Source organism: Mytilus californianus, unplaced genomic scaffold (assembly GCF_021869535.1).
Source record: "Mytilus californianus isolate M0D057914Y unplaced genomic scaffold, xbMytCali1.0.p SCAF_9, whole genome shotgun sequence".
In the NCBI taxonomy this organism is placed as follows: Eukaryota; Metazoa; Mollusca; class Bivalvia; order Mytilida; family Mytilidae; genus Mytilus; species Mytilus californianus.
Genome location: NW_026262745.1, coordinates 83,818,186 through 83,836,556, shown reverse-complemented (window position 1 = coordinate 83,836,556; position 18,371 = coordinate 83,818,186). Strand labels below are relative to the sequence as shown.

Here is an 18,371-nt window from a genome sequence, read left to right as displayed (position 1 = left end):
ACATATGTTGTGACTGTATGCCAATAACCTTTTTATCAAACATATTAGAAGGATACAACAAAAATAATGTCCTCCCCGGCGGGGAATCGAACCCCGGTCTCCCGCGTGACAGGCGGGGATACTAACCACTATACTACCGAGGACTTGATGATAAGTGCCCAATTTTTAACAGATAAAGCTAAACTTTAGAAATTAACAACCAAAAAAAGCCAGAAAAGCTAGTTTTCCCGCCTCCCTCAACTGAGAGAAATAAGCGTGCATCATATCAAATTGGAGTGTTATTTGCAGAAACAGTTTGATTCTGTGACTTATACATAGGCGATGGAAAAGGCTATGCAAGATAGCAATGTAGACGACACGGAGAGTCAAAGGTATAAACAGTAAAATAGGGAGAAGAGCGTCTAAGGGCCTGTGGCGCAACGGATAACGCGTCTGACTACGGATCAGAAGATTCCAGGTTCGAATCCTGGCAGGCTCGGAAAGTTTTTTGTCAATGCTTTTTAACACACCCTTTTGAAGCAAGTATATATAGTATCTGATATAGTGAGCAGTTAGAAGTTGCATTAAAAAGAAATGTCTGAACAGATTAGACTGAAAGCAACCAAACGTCAGAAACAGCTTGAAATGATTGCCGGGGTTTTGATGGAATATTTTCTTGGCACATATGTTGTGACTGCATGCCAATAACCTTTTTATCAAACATATTAGAAGGATACAACAAAAATAATGTCCTCCCCGGCGGGGAATCGAACCCCGGTCTCCCGCGTGACAGGCGGGGATACTAACCACTATACTACCGAGGACTTGATGATAAGTGCCCAATTTTTAACAGATAAAGCTAAACTTTAGAAATTAACAACCAAAAAAAGCCAGAAAAGCTAGTTTTCCCGCCTCCCTCAACTGAGAGAAATAAGCGTGCATCATATCAAATTGGAGTGTTATTTGCAGAAACAGTTTGATTCTGTGACTTATACATAGGCGATGGAAAAGGCTATGCAAGATAGCAATGTAGACGACACGGAGAGTCAAAGGTATAAACAGTAAAATAGGGAGAAGAGCGTCTAAGGGCCTGTGGCGCAACGGATAACGCGTCTGACTACGGATCAGAAGATTCCAGGTTCGAATCCTGGCAGGCTCGGAAAGTTTTTTGTCAATGCTTTTTAACACACCCTTTTGAAGCAAGTATATATAGTATCTGATATAGTGAGCAGTTAGAAGTTGCATTAAAAAGAAATGTCTGAACAGATTAGACTGAAAGCAACCAAACGTCAGAAACAGCTTGAAATGATTGCCGGGGTTTTGATGGAATATTTTCTTGGCACATATGTTGTGACTGCATGCCAATAACCTTTTTATCAAACATATTAGAAGGATACAACAAAAATAATGTCCTCCCCGGCGGGGAATCGAACCCCGGTCTCCCGCGTGACAGGCGGGGATACTAACCACTATACTACCGAGGACTTGATGATAAGTGCCCAATTTTTAACAGATAAAGCTAAACTTTAGAAATTAACAACCAAAAAAAGCCAGAAAAGCTAGTTTTCCCGCCTCCCTCAACTGAGAGAAATAAGCGTGCATCATATCAAATTGGAGTGTTATTTGCAGAAACAGTTTGATTCTGTGACTTATACATAGGCGATGGAAAAGGCTATGCAAGATAGCAATGTAGACGACACGGAGAGTCAAAGGTATAAACAGTAAAATAGGGAGAAGAGCGTCTAAGGGCCTGTGGCGCAACGGATAACGCGTCTGACTACGGATCAGAAGATTCCAGGTTCGAATCCTGGCAGGCTCGGAAAGTTTTTTGTCAATGCTTTTTAACACACCCTTTTGAAGCAAGTATATATAGTATCTGATATAGTGAGCAGTTAGAAGTTGCATTAAAAAGAAATGTCTGAACAGATTAGACTGAAAGCAACCAAACGTCAGAAACAGCTTGAAATGATTGCCGGGGTTTTGATGGAATATTTTCTTGGCACATATGTTGTGACTGCATGCCAATAACCTTTTTATCAAACATATTAGAAGGATACAACAAAAATAATGTCCTCCCCGGCGGGGAATCGAACCCCGGTCTCCCGCGTGACAGGCGGGGATACTAACCACTATACTACCGAGGACTTGATGATAAGTGCCCAATTTTTAACAGATAAAGCTAAACTTTAGAAATTAACAACCAAAAAAAGCCAGAAAAGCTAGTTTTCCCGCCTCCCTCAACTGAGAGAAATAAGCGTGCATCATATCAAATTGGAGTGTTATTTGCAGAAACAGTTTGATTCTGTGACTTATACATAGGCGATGGAAAAGGCTATGCAAGATAGCAATGTAGACGACACGGAGAGTCAAAGGTATAAACAGTAAAATAGGGAGAAGAGCGTCTAAGGGCCTGTGGCGCAACGGATAACGCGTCTGACTACGGATCAGAAGATTCCAGGTTCGAATCCTGGCAGGCTCGGAAAGTTTTTTGTCAATGCTTTTTAACACACCCTTTTGAAGCAAGTATATATAGTATCTGATATAGTGAGCAGTTAGAAGTTGCATTAAAAAGAAATGTCTGAACAGATTAGACTGAAAGCAACCAAACGTCAGAAACAGCTTGAAATGATTGCCGGGGTTTTGATGGAATATTTTCTTGGCACATATGTTGTGACTGCATGCCAATAACCTTTTTATCAAACATATTAGAAGGATACAACAAAAATAATGTCCTCCCCGGCGGGGAATCGAACCCCGGTCTCCCGCGTGACAGGCGGGGATACTAACCACTATACTACCGAGGACTTGATGATAAGTGCCCAATTTTTAACAGATAAAGCTAAACTTTAGAAATTAACAACCAAAAAAAGCCAGAAAAGCTAGTTTTCCCGCCTCCCTCAACTGAGAGAAATAAGCGTGCATCATATCAAATTGGAGTGTTATTTGCAGAAACAGTTTGATTCTGTGACTTATACATAGGCGATGGAAAAGGCTATGCAAGATAGCAATGTAGACGACACGGAGAGTCAAAGGTATAAACAGTAAAATAGGGAGAAGAGCGTCTAAGGGCCTGTGGCGCAACGGATAACGCGTCTGACTACGGATCAGAAGATTCCAGGTTCGAATCCTGGCAGGCTCGGAAAGTTTTTTGTCAATGCTTTTTAACACACCCTTTTGAAGCAAGTATATATAGTATCTGATATAGTGAGCAGTTAGAAGTTGCATTAAAAAGAAATGTCTGAACAGATTAGACTGAAAGCAACCAAACGTCAGAAACAGCTTGAAATGATTGCCGGGGTTTTGATGGAATATTTTCTTGGCACATATGTTGTGACTGCATGCCAATAACCTTTTTATCAAACATATTAGAAGGATACAACAAAAATAATGTCCTCCCCGGCGGGGAATCGAACCCCGGTCTCCCGCGTGACAGGCGGGGATACTAACCACTATACTACCGAGGACTTGATGATAAGTGCCCAATTTTTAACAGATAAAGCTAAACTTTAGAAATTAACAACCAAAAAAAGCCAGAAAAGCTAGTTTTCCCGCCTCCCTCAACTGAGAGAAATAAGCGTGCATCATATCAAATTGGAGTGTTATTTGCAGAAACAGTTTGATTCTGTGACTTATACATAGGCGATGGAAAAGGCTATGCAAGATAGCAATGTAGACGACACGGAGAGTCAAAGGTATAAACAGTAAAATAGGGAGAAGAGCGTCTAAGGGCCTGTGGCGCAACGGATAACGCGTCTGACTACGGATCAGAAGATTCCAGGTTCGAATCCTGGCAGGCTCGGAAAGTTTTTTGTCAATGCTTTTTAACACACCCTTTTGAAGCAAGTATATATAGTATCTGATATAGTGAGCAGTTAGAAGTTGCATTAAAAAGAAATGTCTGAACAGATTAGACTGAAAGCAACCAAACGTCAGAAACAGCTTGAAATGATTGCCGGGGTTTTGATGGAATATTTTCTTGGCACATATGTTGTGACTGCATGCCAATAACCTTTTTATCAAACATATTAGAAGGATACAACAAAAATAATGTCCTCCCCGGCGGGGAATCGAACCCCGGTCTCCCGCGTGACAGGCGGGGATACTAACCACTATACTACCGAGGACTTGATGATAAGTGCCCAATTTTTAACAGATAAAGCTAAACTTTAGAAATTAACAACCAAAAAAAGCCAGAAAAGCTAGTTTTCCCGCCTCCCTCAACTGAGAGAAATAAGCGTGCATCATATCAAATTGGAGTGTTATTTGCAGAAACAGTTTGATTCTGTGACTTATACATAGGCGATGGAAAAGGCTATGCAAGATAGCAATGTAGACGACACGGAGAGTCAAAGGTATAAACAGTAAAATAGGGAGAAGAGCGTCTAAGGGCCTGTGGCGCAACGGATAACGCGTCTGACTACGGATCAGAAGATTCCAGGTTCGAATCCTGGCAGGCTCGGAAAGTTTTTTGTCAATGCTTTTTAACACACCCTTTTGAAGCAAGTATATATAGTATCTGATATAGTGAGCAGTTAGAAGTTGCATTAAAAAGAAATGTCTGAACAGATTAGACTGAAAGCAACCAAACGTCAGAAACAGCTTGAAATGATTGCCGGGGTTTTGATGGAATATTTTCTTGGCACATATGTTGTGACTGCATGCCAATAACCTTTTTATCAAACATATTAGAAGGATACAACAAAAATAATGTCCTCCCCGGCGGGGAATCGAACCCCGGTCTCCCGCGTGACAGGCGGGGATACTAACCACTATACTACCGAGGACTTGATGATAAGTGCCCAATTTTTAACAGATAAAGCTAAACTTTAGAAATTAACAACCAAAAAAAGCCAGAAAAGCTAGTTTTCCCGCCTCCCTCAACTGAGAGAAATAAGCGTGCATCATATCAAATTGGAGTGTTATTTGCAGAAACAGTTTGATTCTGTGACTTATACATAGGCGATGGAAAAGGCTATGCAAGATAGCAATGTAGACGACACGGAGAGTCAAAGGTATAAACAGTAAAATAGGGAGAAGAGCGTCTAAGGGCCTGTGGCGCAACGGATAACGCGTCTGACTACGGATCAGAAGATTCCAGGTTCGAATCCTGGCAGGCTCGGAAAGTTTTTTGTCAATGCTTTTTAACACACCCTTTTGAAGCAAGTATATATAGTATCTGATATAGTGAGCAGTTAGAAGTTGCATTAAAAAGAAATGTCTGAACAGATTAGACTGAAAGCAACCAAACGTCAGAAACAGCTTGAAATGATTGCCGGGGTTTTGATGGAATATTTTCTTGGCACATATGTTGTGACTGCATGCCAATAACCTTTTTATCAAACATATTAGAAGGATACAACAAAAATAATGTCCTCCCCGGCGGGGAATCGAACCCCGGTCTCCCGCGTGACAGGCGGGGATACTAACCACTATACTACCGAGGACTTGATGATAAGTGCCCAATTTTTAACAGATAAAGCTAAACTTTAGAAATTAACAACCAAAAAAAGCCAGAAAAGCTAGTTTTCCCGCCTCCCTCAACTGAGAGAAATAAGCGTGCATCATATCAAATTGGAGTGTTATTTGCAGAAACAGTTTGATTCTGTGACTTATACATAGGCGATGGAAAAGGCTATGCAAGATAGCAATGTAGACGACACGGAGAGTCAAAGGTATAAACAGTAAAATAGGGAGAAGAGCGTCTAAGGGCCTGTGGCGCAACGGATAACGCGTCTGACTACGGATCAGAAGATTCCAGGTTCGAATCCTGGCAGGCTCGGAAAGTTTTTTGTCAATGCTTTTTAACACACCCTTTTGAAGCAAGTATATATAGTATCTGATATAGTGAGCAGTTAGAAGTTGCATTAAAAAGAAATGTCTGAACAGATTAGACTGAAAGCAACCAAACGTCAGAAACAGCTTGAAATGATTGCCGGGGTTTTGATGGAATATTTTCTTGGCACATATGTTGTGACTGCATGCCAATAACCTTTTTATCAAACATATTAGAAGGATACAACAAAAATAATGTCCTCCCCGGCGGGGAATCGAACCCCGGTCTCCCGCGTGACAGGCGGGGATACTAACCACTATACTACCGAGGACTTGATGATAAGTGCCCAATTTTTAACAGATAAAGCTAAACTTTAGAAATTAACAACCAAAAAAAGCCAGAAAAGCTAGTTTTCCCGCCTCCCTCAACTGAGAGAAATAAGCGTGCATCATATCAAATTGGAGTGTTATTTGCAGAAACAGTTTGATTCTGTGACTTATACATAGGCGATGGAAAAGGCTATGCAAGATAGCAATGTAGACGACACGGAGAGTCAAAGGTATAAACAGTAAAATAGGGAGAAGAGCGTCTAAGGGCCTGTGGCGCAACGGATAACGCGTCTGACTACGGATCAGAAGATTCCAGGTTCGAATCCTGGCAGGCTCGGAAAGTTTTTTGTCAATGCTTTTTAACACACCCTTTTGAAGCAAGTATATATAGTATCTGATATAGTGAGCAGTTAGAAGTTGCATTAAAAAGAAATGTCTGAACAGATTAGACTGAAAGCAACCAAACGTCAGAAACAGCTTGAAATGATTGCCGGGGTTTTGATGGAATATTTTCTTGGCACATATGTTGTGACTGCATGCCAATAACCTTTTTATCAAACATATTAGAAGGATACAACAAAAATAATGTCCTCCCCGGCGGGGAATCGAACCCCGGTCTCCCGCGTGACAGGCGGGGATACTAACCACTATACTACCGAGGACTTGATGATAAGTGCCCAATTTTTAACAGATAAAGCTAAACTTTAGAAATTAACAACCAAAAAAAGCCAGAAAAGCTAGTTTTCCCGCCTCCCTCAACTGAGAGAAATAAGCGTGCATCATATCAAATTGGAGTGTTATTTGCAGAAACAGTTTGATTCTGTGACTTATACATAGGCGATGGAAAAGGCTATGCAAGATAGCAATGTAGACGACACGGAGAGTCAAAGGTATAAACAGTAAAATAGGGAGAAGAGCGTCTAAGGGCCTGTGGCGCAACGGATAACGCGTCTGACTACGGATCAGAAGATTCCAGGTTCGAATCCTGGCAGGCTCGGAAAGTTTTTTGTCAATGCTTTTTAACACACCCTTTTGAAGCAAGTATATATAGTATCTGATATAGTGAGCAGTTAGAAGTTGCATTAAAAAGAAATGTCTGAACAGATTAGACTGAAAGCAACCAAACGTCAGAAACAGCTTGAAATGATTGCCGGGGTTTTGATGGAATATTTTCTTGGCACATATGTTGTGACTGCATGCCAATAACCTTTTTATCAAACATATTAGAAGGATACAACAAAAATAATGTCCTCCCCGGCGGGGAATCGAACCCCGGTCTCCCGCGTGACAGGCGGGGATACTAACCACTATACTACCGAGGACTTGATGATAAGTGCCCAATTTTTAACAGATAAAGCTAAACTTTAGAAATTAACAACCAAAAAAAGCCAGAAAAGCTAGTTTTCCCGCCTCCCTCAACTGAGAGAAATAAGCGTGCATCATATCAAATTGGAGTGTTATTTGCAGAAACAGTTTGATTCTGTGACTTATACATAGGCGATGGAAAAGGCTATGCAAGATAGCAATGTAGACGACACGGAGAGTCAAAGGTATAAACAGTAAAATAGGGAGAAGAGCGTCTAAGGGCCTGTGGCGCAACGGATAACGCGTCTGACTACGGATCAGAAGATTCCAGGTTCGAATCCTGGCAGGCTCGGAAAGTTTTTTGTCAATGCTTTTTAACACACCCTTTTGAAGCAAGTATATATAGTATCTGATATAGTGAGCAGTTAGAAGTTGCATTAAAAAGAAATGTCTGAACAGATTAGACTGAAAGCAACCAAACGTCAGAAACAGCTTGAAATGATTGCCGGGGTTTTGATGGAATATTTTCTTGGCACATATGTTGTGACTGCATGCCAATAACCTTTTTATCAAACATATTAGAAGGATACAACAAAAATAATGTCCTCCCCGGCGGGGAATCGAACCCCGGTCTCCCGCGTGACAGGCGGGGATACTAACCACTATACTACCGAGGACTTGATGATAAGTGCCCAATTTTTAACAGATAAAGCTAAACTTTAGAAATTAACAACCAAAAAAAGCCAGAAAAGCTAGTTTTCCCGCCTCCCTCAACTGAGAGAAATAAGCGTGCATCATATCAAATTGGAGTGTTATTTGCAGAAACAGTTTGATTCTGTGACTTATACATAGGCGATGGAAAAGGCTATGCAAGATAGCAATGTAGACGACACGGAGAGTCAAAGGTATAAACAGTAAAATAGGGAGAAGAGCGTCTAAGGGCCTGTGGCGCAACGGATAACGCGTCTGACTACGGATCAGAAGATTCCAGGTTCGAATCCTGGCAGGCTCGGAAAGTTTTTTGTCAATGCTTTTTAACACACCCTTTTGAAGCAAGTATATATAGTATCTGATATAGTGAGCAGTTAGAAGTTGCATTAAAAAGAAATGTCTGAACAGATTAGACTGAAAGCAACCAAACGTCAGAAACAGCTTGAAATGATTGCCGGGGTTTTGATGGAATATTTTCTTGGCACATATGTTGTGACTGCATGCCAATAACCTTTTTATCAAACATATTAGAAGGATACAACAAAAATAATGTCCTCCCCGGCGGGGAATCGAACCCCGGTCTCCCGCGTGACAGGCGGGGATACTAACCACTATACTACCGAGGACTTGATGATAAGTGCCCAATTTTTAACAGATAAAGCTAAACTTTAGAAATTAACAACCAAAAAAAGCCAGAAAAGCTAGTTTTCCCGCCTCCCTCAACTGAGAGAAATAAGCGTGCATCATATCAAATTGGAGTGTTATTTGCAGAAACAGTTTGATTCTGTGACTTATACATAGGCGATGGAAAAGGCTATGCAAGATAGCAATGTAGACGACACGGAGAGTCAAAGGTATAAACAGTAAAATAGGGAGAAGAGCGTCTAAGGGCCTGTGGCGCAACGGATAACGCGTCTGACTACGGATCAGAAGATTCCAGGTTCGAATCCTGGCAGGCTCGGAAAGTTTTTTGTCAATGCTTTTTAACACACCCTTTTGAAGCAAGTATATATAGTATCTGATATAGTGAGCAGTTAGAAGTTGCATTAAAAAGAAATGTCTGAACAGATTAGACTGAAAGCAACCAAACGTCAGAAACAGCTTGAAATGATTGCCGGGGTTTTGATGGAATATTTTCTTGGCACATATGTTGTGACTGCATGCCAATAACCTTTTTATCAAACATATTAGAAGGATACAACAAAAATAATGTCCTCCCCGGCGGGGAATCGAACCCCGGTCTCCCGCGTGACAGGCGGGGATACTAACCACTATACTACCGAGGACTTGATGATAAGTGCCCAATTTTTAACAGATAAAGCTAAACTTTAGAAATTAACAACCAAAAAAAGCCAGAAAAGCTAGTTTTCCCGCCTCCCTCAACTGAGAGAAATAAGCGTGCATCATATCAAATTGGAGTGTTATTTGCAGAAACAGTTTGATTCTGTGACTTATACATAGGCGATGGAAAAGGCTATGCAAGATAGCAATGTAGACGACACGGAGAGTCAAAGGTATAAAGGTGTAATACCACCATTGATTTTCCCCTATTAGTCTTTGTTAAATTTGCACTTTTCAAAAAATTGTGCAGAATTTATCTTTGTTTCAAATAAAGAAATACTTGGCATGAGTAAAGTTTTATCCTGTCCAGTACTATAGAAAAAATTTCACATAACATTTCATTGCATATAAGAAAATAACCATCACTGGAAGTTAACCAATCAAATTTTCCCCCTTTTTTAACCAGTGTACAAGCTTTAGTAACCATGTAACCTCAAGTTTCCAAAATATTCTATAGAAACCCCAAATAAAGAAATAATGGTGCTTTGAAATACCCAAGATATATGTTTATGACTCAGAAATGTTTTACTGCAATGAAATGTAGGATCAATTACCTACAACTGTCAAATTCAAGGGAATATTTTTTTTCGACCTATTTTCGTATGCAACCGGATGTGACGTACTATGATTTGGTGGTATTACACCTAAAGAAGACTTTTTTGTTGAATAAACTGAATGTGACTTTTTTCCTTTGTAATACTGGTTATTTCAAGCATTCCTGTCAAGTTTTGTCATAATCAGTTCAATAGTTTGAGAAAAATCTAGTATAATGTAAGACGACATCTACAGCGATTCGAGCAAAATTTCTTCGAAAAATTCAAACCAAGCCGCATCATGATAGAATATAGTGTGGACCAATAAATGATCAAATATTTATCTCATCTGCCTACAAACAGTTGAATATGATACAAAAGATGACTTTAGGATGATAAATACTACTAATGGACCTCTTATTCTTCCTTATAAAGTCTCTTTTGGTCCATTTATACCTCTCATTTCCTCAAAATTTCTACTTTTTAGGCCAATAAATAAAAATTTTGGGGTAACTTTCACTCTTTTATGATAGAAATGTTATTATAAATGATCAATTGAAGTATTCAAGCTGCTTGAACTATCCGTATAAAAGTTTACTGTCTCCAAGGAGGTTTCAATAAGTCCTTGCGTAAAACTTAAATTTACGCCGCGTTCCAGAGAGGGACATAAAAAACTTCTCTTTTGGTGAATAATTTGTTGTTACTGCTTTAAAAATAATTTCATTTACTTAAAACTATATATTTATTAAAGTATTTCTTAGGAAAAATTTTCTAGTATAGCAGAATATAAGAAATAAGGAGAAAAAGCTCCCCAAGACTCTAAGTATGGCTTGTTCTGTCAACTAATATTCATGGTAAAGTCCTATTTCAAGGAAATTTTCTCATAAAATGTATTTTGGAGACTCAATCCACTCAGAATATTTCATTATTTGTAATATTTCACTTAAATAGCAAGAAATTTTAACACATGAGAGTACTCACAAGGTCAAAGGTGCATGTACAGCTTCCCATATTAGGTGTAATACCACCATTGATTTTCCCCTATTAGTCTTTGTTAAATTTGCACTTTTCAAAAAATTGTGCAGAATTTATCTTTGTTTCAAATAAAGAAATACTTGGCATGAGTAAAGTTTTATCCTGTCCAGTACTATAGAAAAAATTTCACATAACATTTCATTGCATATAAGAAAATAACCATCACTGGAAGTTAACCAATCAAATTTTCCCCCTTTTTTAACCAGTGTACAAGCTTTAGTAACCATGTAACCTCAAGTTTCCAAAAATATTCTATAGAAACCCCAAATAAAGAAATAATGGTGCTTTGAAATACCCAAGATATATGTTTATGACTCAGAAATGTTTTACTGCAATGAAATGTAGGATCAATTACCTACAACTGTCAAATTCAAGGGAATATTTTTTTTCGACCTATTTTCGTATGCAACCGGATGTGACGTACTATGATTTGGTGGTATTACACCTAAAGAAGACTTTTTTGTTGAATAAACTGAATGTGACTTTTTTCCTTTGTAATACTGGTTATTTCAAGCATTCCTGTCAAGTTTTGTCATAATCAGTTCAATAGTTTGAGAAAAATCTAGTATAATGTAAGACGACATCTACAGCGATTCGAGCAAAATTTCTTCGAAAAATTCAAACCAAGCCGCATCATGATAGAATATAGTGTGGACCAATAAATGATCAAATATTTATCTCATCTGCCTACAAACAGTTGAATATGATACAAAAGATGACTTTAGGATGATAAATACTACTAATGGACCTCTTATTCTTCCTTATAAAGTCTCTTTTGGTCCATTTATACCTCTCATTTCCTCAAAATTTCTACTTTTTAGGCCAATAAATAAAAATTTTGGGGTAACTTTCACTCATTTATGATAGAAATGTTATTATAAATGATCAATTGAAGTATTCAAGCTGCTTGAACTATCCGTATAAAAGTTTACTGTCTCCAAGGAGGTTTCAATAAGTCCTTGCGTAAAACTTAAATTTACGCCGCGTTCCAGAGAGGGACATAAAAAACTTCTCTTTTGGTGAATAATTTGTTGTTACTGCTTTAAAAATAATTTCATTTACTTAAAACTATATATTTATTAAAGTATTTCTTAGGAAAAATTTTCTAGTATAGCAGAATATAAGAAATAAGGAGAAAAAGCTCCCCAAGACTCTAAGTATGGCTTGTTCTGTCAACTAATATTCATGGTAAAGTCCTATTTCAAGGAAATTTTCTCATAAAATGTATTTTGGAGACTCAATCCACTCAGAATATTTCATTATTTGTAATATTTCACTTAAATAGCAAGAAATTTTAACACATGAGAGTACTCACAAGGTCAAAGGTGCATGTACAGCTTCCCATATTAGGTGTAATACCACCATTGATTTTCCCCTATTAGTCTTTGTTAAATTTGCACTTTTCAAAAAATTGTGCAGAATTTATCTTTGTTTCAAATAAAGAAATACTTGGCATGAGTAAAGTTTTATCCTGTCCAGTACTATAGAAAAAATTTCACATAACATTTCATTGCATATAAGAAAATAACCATCACTGGAAGTTAACCAATCAAATTTTCCCCCTTTTTTAACCAGTGTACAAGCTTTAGTAACCATGTAACCTCAAGTTTCCAAAATATTCTATAGAAACCCCAAATAAAGAAATAATGGTGCTTTGAAATACCCAAGATATATGTTTATGACTCAGAAATGTTTTACTGCAATGAAATGTAGGATCAATTACCTACAACTGTCAAATTCAAGGGAATATTTTTTTTCGACCTATTTTCGTATGCAACCGGATGTGACGTACTATGATTTGGTGGTATTACACCTAAAGAAGACTTTTTTGTTGAATAAACTGAATGTGACTTTTTTCCTTTGTAATACTGGTTATTTCAAGCATTCCTGTCAAGTTTTGTCATAATCAGTTCAATAGTTTGAGAAAAATCTAGTATAATGTAAGACGACATCTACAGCGATTCGAGCAAAATTTCTTCGAAAAATTCAAACCAAGCCGCATCATGATAGAATATAGTGTGGACCAATAAATGATCAAATATTTATCTCATCTGCCTACAAACAGTTGAATATGATACAAAAGATGACTTTAGGATGATAAATACTACTAATGGACCTCTTATTCTTCCTTATAAAGTCTCTTTTGGTCCATTTATACCTCTCATTTCCTCAAAATTTCTACTTTTTAGGCCAATAAATAAAAATTTTGGGGTAACTTTCACTCATTTATGATAGAAATGTTATTATAAATGATCAATTGAAGTATTCAAGCTGCTTGAACTATCCGTATAAAAGTTTACTGTCTCCAAGGAGGTTTCAATAAGTCCTTGCGTAAAACTTAAATTTACGCCGCGTTCCAGAGAGGGACATAAAAAACTTCTCTTTTGGTGAATAATTTGTTGTTACTGCTTTAAAAATAATTTCATTTACTTAAAACTATATATTTATTAAAGTATTTCTTAGGAAAAATTTTCTAGTATAGCAGAATATAAGAAATAAGGAGAAAAAGCTCCCCAAGACTCTAAGTATGGCTTGTTCTGTCAACTAATATTCATGGTAAAGTCCTATTTCAAGGAAATTTTCTCATAAAATGTATTTTGGAGACTCAATCCACTCAGAATATTTCATTATTTGTAATATTTCACTTAAATAGCAAGAAATTTTAACACATGAGAGTACTCACAAGGTCAAAGGTGCATGTACAGCTTCCCATATTAGGTGTAATACCACCATTGATTTTCCCCTATTAGTCTTTGTTAAATTTGCACTTTTCAAAAAATTGTGCAGAATTTATCTTTGTTTCAAATAAAGAAATACTTGGCATGAGTAAAGTTTTATCCTGTCCAGTACTATAGAAAAAATTTCACATAACATTTCATTGCATATAAGAAAATAACCATCACTGGAAGTTAACCAATCAAATTTTCCCCCTTTTTTAACCAGTGTACAAGCTTTAGTAACCATGTAACCTCAAGTTTCCAAAATATTCTATAGAAACCCCAAATAAAGAAATAATGGTGCTTTGAAATACCCAAGATATATGTTTATGACTCAGAAATGTTTTACTGCAATGAAATGTAGGATCAATTACCTACAACTGTCAAATTCAAGGGAATATTTTTTTTCGACCTATTTTCGTATGCAACCGGATGTGACGTACTATGATTTGGTGGTATTACACCTAAAGAAGACTTTTTTGTTGAATAAACTGAATGTGACTTTTTTCCTTTGTAATACTGGTTATTTCAAGCATTCCTGTCAAGTTTTGTCATAATCAGTTCAATAGTTTGAGAAAAATCTAGTATAATGTAAGACGACATCTACAGCGATTCGAGCAAAATTTCTTCGAAAAATTCAAACCAAGCCGCATCATGATAGAATATAGTGTGGACCAATAAATGATCAAATATTTATCTCATCTGCCTACAAACAGTTGAATATGATACAAAAGATGACTTTAGGATGATAAATACTACTAATGGACCTCTTATTCTTCCTTATAAAGTCTCTTTTGGTCCATTTATACCTCTCATTTCCTCAAAATTTCTACTTTTTAGGCCAATAAATAAAAATTTTGGGGTAACTTTCACTCATTTATGATAGAAATGTTATTATAAATGATCAATTGAAGTATTCAAGCTGCTTGAACTATCCGTATAAAAGTTTACTGTCTCCAAGGAGGTTTCAATAAGTCCTTGCGTAAAACTTAAATTTACGCCGCGTTCCAGAGAGGGACATAAAAAACTTCTCTTTTGGTGAATAATTTGTTGTTACTGCTTTAAAAATAATTTCATTTACTTAAAACTATATATTTATTAAAGTATTTCTTAGGAAAAATTTTCTAGTATAGCAGAATATAAGAAATAAGGAGAAAAAGCTCCCCAAGACTCTAAGTATGGCTTGTTCTGTCAACTAATATTCATGGTAAAGTCCTATTTCAAGGAAATTTTCTCATAAAATGTATTTTGGAGACTCAATCCACTCAGAATATTTCATTATTTGTAATATTTCACTTAAATAGCAAGAAATTTTAACACATGAGAGTACTCACAAGGTCAAAGGTGCATGTACAGCTTCCCATATTAGGTGTAATACCACCATTGATTTTCCCCTATTAGTCTTTGTTAAATTTGCACTTTTCAAAAAATTGTGCAGAATTTATCTTTGTTTCAAATAAAGAAATACTTGGCATGAGTAAAGTTTTATCCTGTCCAGTACTATAGAAAAAATTTCACATAACATTTCATTGCATATAAGAAAATAACCATCACTGGAAGTTAACCAATCAAATTTTCCCCCTTTTTTAACCAGTGTACAAGCTTTAGTAACCATGTAACCTCAAGTTTCCAAAATATTCTATAGAAACCCCAAATAAAGAAATAATGGTGCTTTGAAATACCCAAGATATATGTTTATGACTCAGAAATGTTTTACTGCAATGAAATGTAGGATCAATTACCTACAACTGTCAAATTCAAGGGAATATTTTTTTTCGACCTATTTTCGTATGCAACCGGATGTGACGTACTATGATTTGGTGGTATTACACCTAAAGAAGACTTTTTTGTTGAATAAACTGAATGTGACTTTTTTCCTTTGTAATACTGGTTATTTCAAGCATTCCTGTCAAGTTTTGTCATAATCAGTTCAATAGTTTGAGAAAAATCTAGTATAATGTAAGACGACATCTACAGCGATTCGAGCAAAATTTCTTCGAAAAATTCAAACCAAGCCGCATCATGATAGAATATAGTGTGGACCAATAAATGATCAAATATTTATCTCATCTGCCTACAAACAGTTGAATATGATACAAAAGATGACTTTAGGATGATAAATACTACTAATGGACCTCTTATTCTTCCTTATAAAGTCTCTTTTGGTCCATTTATACCTCTCATTTCCTCAAAATTTCTACTTTTTAGGCCAATAAATAAAAATTTTGGGGTAACTTTCACTCATTTATGATAGAAATGTTATTATAAATGATCAATTGAAGTATTCAAGCTGCTTGAACTATCCGTATAAAAGTTTACTGTCTCCAAGGAGGTTTCAATAAGTCCTTGCGTAAAACTTAAATTTACGCCGCGTTCCAGAGAGGGACATAAAAAACTTCTCTTTTGGTGAATAATTTGTTGTTACTGCTTTAAAAATAATTTCATTTACTTAAAACTATATATTTATTAAAGTATTTCTTAGGAAAAATTTTCTAGTATAGCAGAATATAAGAAATAAGGAGAAAAAGCTCCCCAAGACTCTAAGTATGGCTTGTTCTGTCAACTAATATTCATGGTAAAGTCCTATTTCAAGGAAATTTTCTCATAAAATGTATTTTGGAGACTCAATCCACTCAGAATATTTCATTATTTGTAATATTTCACTTAAATAGCAAGAAATTTTAACACATGAGAGTACTCACAAGGTCAAAGGTGCATGTACAGCTTCCCATATTAGGTGTAATACCACCATTGATTTTCCCCTATTAGTCTTTGTTAAATTTGCACTTTTCAAAAAATTGTGCAGAATTTATCTTTGTTTCAAATAAAGAAATACTTGGCATGAGTAAAGTTTTATCCTGTCCAGTACTATAGAAAAAATTTCACATAACATTTCATTGCATATAAGAAAATAACCATCACTGGAAGTTAACCAATCAAATTTTCCCCCTTTTTTAACCAGTGTACAAGCTTTAGTAACCATGTAACCTCAAGTTTCCAAAATATTCTATAGAAACCCCAAATAAAGAAATAATGGTGCTTTGAAATACCCAAGATATATGTTTATGACTCAGAAATGTTTTACTGCAATGAAATGTAGGATCAATTACCTACAACTGTCAAATTCAAGGGAATATTTTTTTTCGACCTATTTTCGTATGCAACCGGATGTGACGTACTATGATTTGGTGGTATTACACCTAAAGAAGACTTTTTTGTTGAATAAACTGAATGTGACTTTTTTCCTTTGTAATACTGGTTATTTCAAGCATTCCTGTCAAGTTTTGTCATAATCAGTTCAATAGTTTGAGAAAAATCTAGTATAATGTAAGACGACATCTACAGCGATTCGAGCAAAATTTCTTCGAAAAATTCAAACCAAGCCGCATCATGATAGAATATAGTGTGGACCAATAAATGATCAAATATTTATCTCATCTGCCTACAAACAGTTGAATATGATACAAAAGATGACTTTAGGATGATAAATACTACTAATGGACCTCTTATTCTTCCTTATAAAGTCTCTTTTGGTCCATTTATACCTCTCATTTCCTCAAAATTTCTACTTTTTAGGCCAATAAATAAAAATTTTGGGGTAACTTTCACTCATTTATGATAGAAATGTTATTATAAATGATCAATTGAAGTATTCAAGCTGCTTGAACTATCCGTATAAAAGTTTACTGTCTCCAAGGAGGTTTCAATAAGTCCTTGCGTAAAACTTAAATTTACGCCGCGTTCCAGAGAGGGACATAAAAAACTTCTCTTTTGGTGAATAATTTGTTGTTACTGCTTTAAAAATAATTTCATTTACTTAAAACTATATATTTATTAAAGTATTTCTTAGGAAAAATTTTCTAGTATAGCAGAATATAAGAAATAAGGAGAAAAAGCTCCCCAAGACTCTAAGTATGGCTTGTTCTGTCAACTAATATTCATGGTAAAGTCCTATTTCAAGGAAATTTTCTCATAAAATGTATTTTGGAGACTCAATCCACTCAGAATATTTCATTATTTGTAATATTTCACTTAAATAGCAAGAAATTTTAACACATGAGAGTACTCACAAGGTCAAAGGTGCATGTACAGCTTCCCATATTAGGTGTAATACCACCATTGATTTTCCCCTATTAGTCTTTGTTAAATTTGCACTTTTCAAAAAATTGTGCAGAATTTATCTTTGTTTCAAATAAAGAAATACTTGGCATGAGTAAAGTTTTATCCTGTCCAGTACTATAGAAAAAATTTCACATAACATTTCATTGCATATAAGAAAATAACCATCACTGGAAGTTAACCAATCAAATTTTCCCCCTTTTTTAACCAGTGTACAAGCTTTAGTAACCATGTAACCTCAAGTTTCCAAAATATTCTATAGAAACCCCAAATAAAGAAATAATGGTGCTTTGAAATACCCAAGATATATGTTTATGACTCAGAAATGTTTTACTGCAATGAAATGTAGGATCAATTACCTACAACTGTCAAATTCAAGGGAATATTTTTTTTCGACCTATTTTCGTATGCAACCGGATGTGACGTACTATGATTTGGTGGTATTACACCTAAAGAAGACTTTTTTGTTGAATAAACTGAATGTGACTTTTTTCCTTTGTAATACTGGTTATTTCAAGCATTCCTGTCA

General features: G+C 36.1%; 29 non-coding genes across 29 annotated transcripts; 14 read left to right on the top strand and 15 right to left on the bottom strand.

Annotated features, from left to right (window-relative positions):
• Nucleotides 1-71: 71 nt before the first annotated feature.
• Nucleotides 72-143, bottom strand: Trnad-guc (transfer RNA aspartic acid (anticodon GUC)). Its single transcript has one exon. It is a non-coding gene; the product is annotated as a tRNA-Asp (tRNA).
• A 262-nt stretch (nucleotides 144-405) lies between these two features.
• Trnar-acg (transfer RNA arginine (anticodon ACG)) lies at nucleotides 406-478 on the top strand. The gene has a single exon. It is a non-coding gene; the product is annotated as a tRNA-Arg (tRNA).
• A 253-nt stretch (nucleotides 479-731) lies between these two features.
• Nucleotides 732-803, bottom strand: Trnad-guc (transfer RNA aspartic acid (anticodon GUC)). Its single transcript has one exon. It is a non-coding gene; the product is annotated as a tRNA-Asp (tRNA).
• Nucleotides 804-1,065: 262 nt separating this feature from the next.
• Nucleotides 1,066-1,138, top strand: Trnar-acg (transfer RNA arginine (anticodon ACG)). Its single transcript has one exon. It is a non-coding gene; the product is annotated as a tRNA-Arg (tRNA).
• A 253-nt stretch (nucleotides 1,139-1,391) lies between these two features.
• On the bottom strand, nucleotides 1,392-1,463 carry Trnad-guc (transfer RNA aspartic acid (anticodon GUC)). The gene has a single exon. It is a non-coding gene; the product is annotated as a tRNA-Asp (tRNA).
• A 262-nt stretch (nucleotides 1,464-1,725) lies between these two features.
• On the top strand, nucleotides 1,726-1,798 carry Trnar-acg (transfer RNA arginine (anticodon ACG)). Its single transcript has one exon. It is a non-coding gene; the product is annotated as a tRNA-Arg (tRNA).
• Nucleotides 1,799-2,051: 253 nt separating this feature from the next.
• Nucleotides 2,052-2,123, bottom strand: Trnad-guc (transfer RNA aspartic acid (anticodon GUC)). Its single transcript has one exon. It is a non-coding gene; the product is annotated as a tRNA-Asp (tRNA).
• Nucleotides 2,124-2,385: 262 nt separating this feature from the next.
• On the top strand, nucleotides 2,386-2,458 carry Trnar-acg (transfer RNA arginine (anticodon ACG)). Its single transcript has one exon. It is a non-coding gene; the product is annotated as a tRNA-Arg (tRNA).
• Nucleotides 2,459-2,711: 253 nt separating this feature from the next.
• Nucleotides 2,712-2,783, bottom strand: Trnad-guc (transfer RNA aspartic acid (anticodon GUC)). Its single transcript has one exon. It is a non-coding gene; the product is annotated as a tRNA-Asp (tRNA).
• Nucleotides 2,784-3,045: 262 nt separating this feature from the next.
• Nucleotides 3,046-3,118, top strand: Trnar-acg (transfer RNA arginine (anticodon ACG)). Its single transcript has one exon. It is a non-coding gene; the product is annotated as a tRNA-Arg (tRNA).
• Nucleotides 3,119-3,371: 253 nt separating this feature from the next.
• Nucleotides 3,372-3,443, bottom strand: Trnad-guc (transfer RNA aspartic acid (anticodon GUC)). Its single transcript has one exon. It is a non-coding gene; the product is annotated as a tRNA-Asp (tRNA).
• A 262-nt stretch (nucleotides 3,444-3,705) lies between these two features.
• Trnar-acg (transfer RNA arginine (anticodon ACG)) lies at nucleotides 3,706-3,778 on the top strand. Its single transcript has one exon. It is a non-coding gene; the product is annotated as a tRNA-Arg (tRNA).
• A 253-nt stretch (nucleotides 3,779-4,031) lies between these two features.
• Trnad-guc (transfer RNA aspartic acid (anticodon GUC)) lies at nucleotides 4,032-4,103 on the bottom strand. The gene has a single exon. It is a non-coding gene; the product is annotated as a tRNA-Asp (tRNA).
• Nucleotides 4,104-4,365: 262 nt separating this feature from the next.
• Nucleotides 4,366-4,438, top strand: Trnar-acg (transfer RNA arginine (anticodon ACG)). The gene has a single exon. It is a non-coding gene; the product is annotated as a tRNA-Arg (tRNA).
• Nucleotides 4,439-4,691: 253 nt separating this feature from the next.
• Trnad-guc (transfer RNA aspartic acid (anticodon GUC)) lies at nucleotides 4,692-4,763 on the bottom strand. The gene has a single exon. It is a non-coding gene; the product is annotated as a tRNA-Asp (tRNA).
• A 262-nt stretch (nucleotides 4,764-5,025) lies between these two features.
• Trnar-acg (transfer RNA arginine (anticodon ACG)) lies at nucleotides 5,026-5,098 on the top strand. The gene has a single exon. It is a non-coding gene; the product is annotated as a tRNA-Arg (tRNA).
• A 253-nt stretch (nucleotides 5,099-5,351) lies between these two features.
• Nucleotides 5,352-5,423, bottom strand: Trnad-guc (transfer RNA aspartic acid (anticodon GUC)). The gene has a single exon. It is a non-coding gene; the product is annotated as a tRNA-Asp (tRNA).
• A 262-nt stretch (nucleotides 5,424-5,685) lies between these two features.
• On the top strand, nucleotides 5,686-5,758 carry Trnar-acg (transfer RNA arginine (anticodon ACG)). Its single transcript has one exon. It is a non-coding gene; the product is annotated as a tRNA-Arg (tRNA).
• Nucleotides 5,759-6,011: 253 nt separating this feature from the next.
• Nucleotides 6,012-6,083, bottom strand: Trnad-guc (transfer RNA aspartic acid (anticodon GUC)). Its single transcript has one exon. It is a non-coding gene; the product is annotated as a tRNA-Asp (tRNA).
• A 262-nt stretch (nucleotides 6,084-6,345) lies between these two features.
• On the top strand, nucleotides 6,346-6,418 carry Trnar-acg (transfer RNA arginine (anticodon ACG)). Its single transcript has one exon. It is a non-coding gene; the product is annotated as a tRNA-Arg (tRNA).
• A 253-nt stretch (nucleotides 6,419-6,671) lies between these two features.
• Trnad-guc (transfer RNA aspartic acid (anticodon GUC)) lies at nucleotides 6,672-6,743 on the bottom strand. Its single transcript has one exon. It is a non-coding gene; the product is annotated as a tRNA-Asp (tRNA).
• Nucleotides 6,744-7,005: 262 nt separating this feature from the next.
• Nucleotides 7,006-7,078, top strand: Trnar-acg (transfer RNA arginine (anticodon ACG)). Its single transcript has one exon. It is a non-coding gene; the product is annotated as a tRNA-Arg (tRNA).
• Nucleotides 7,079-7,331: 253 nt separating this feature from the next.
• On the bottom strand, nucleotides 7,332-7,403 carry Trnad-guc (transfer RNA aspartic acid (anticodon GUC)). Its single transcript has one exon. It is a non-coding gene; the product is annotated as a tRNA-Asp (tRNA).
• Nucleotides 7,404-7,665: 262 nt separating this feature from the next.
• Trnar-acg (transfer RNA arginine (anticodon ACG)) lies at nucleotides 7,666-7,738 on the top strand. Its single transcript has one exon. It is a non-coding gene; the product is annotated as a tRNA-Arg (tRNA).
• Nucleotides 7,739-7,991: 253 nt separating this feature from the next.
• Trnad-guc (transfer RNA aspartic acid (anticodon GUC)) lies at nucleotides 7,992-8,063 on the bottom strand. The gene has a single exon. It is a non-coding gene; the product is annotated as a tRNA-Asp (tRNA).
• Nucleotides 8,064-8,325: 262 nt separating this feature from the next.
• Nucleotides 8,326-8,398, top strand: Trnar-acg (transfer RNA arginine (anticodon ACG)). Its single transcript has one exon. It is a non-coding gene; the product is annotated as a tRNA-Arg (tRNA).
• Nucleotides 8,399-8,651: 253 nt separating this feature from the next.
• On the bottom strand, nucleotides 8,652-8,723 carry Trnad-guc (transfer RNA aspartic acid (anticodon GUC)). Its single transcript has one exon. It is a non-coding gene; the product is annotated as a tRNA-Asp (tRNA).
• A 262-nt stretch (nucleotides 8,724-8,985) lies between these two features.
• Trnar-acg (transfer RNA arginine (anticodon ACG)) lies at nucleotides 8,986-9,058 on the top strand. The gene has a single exon. It is a non-coding gene; the product is annotated as a tRNA-Arg (tRNA).
• Nucleotides 9,059-9,311: 253 nt separating this feature from the next.
• Nucleotides 9,312-9,383, bottom strand: Trnad-guc (transfer RNA aspartic acid (anticodon GUC)). Its single transcript has one exon. It is a non-coding gene; the product is annotated as a tRNA-Asp (tRNA).
• Between the last annotated feature and the right edge of the window lie 8,988 nt (nucleotides 9,384-18,371).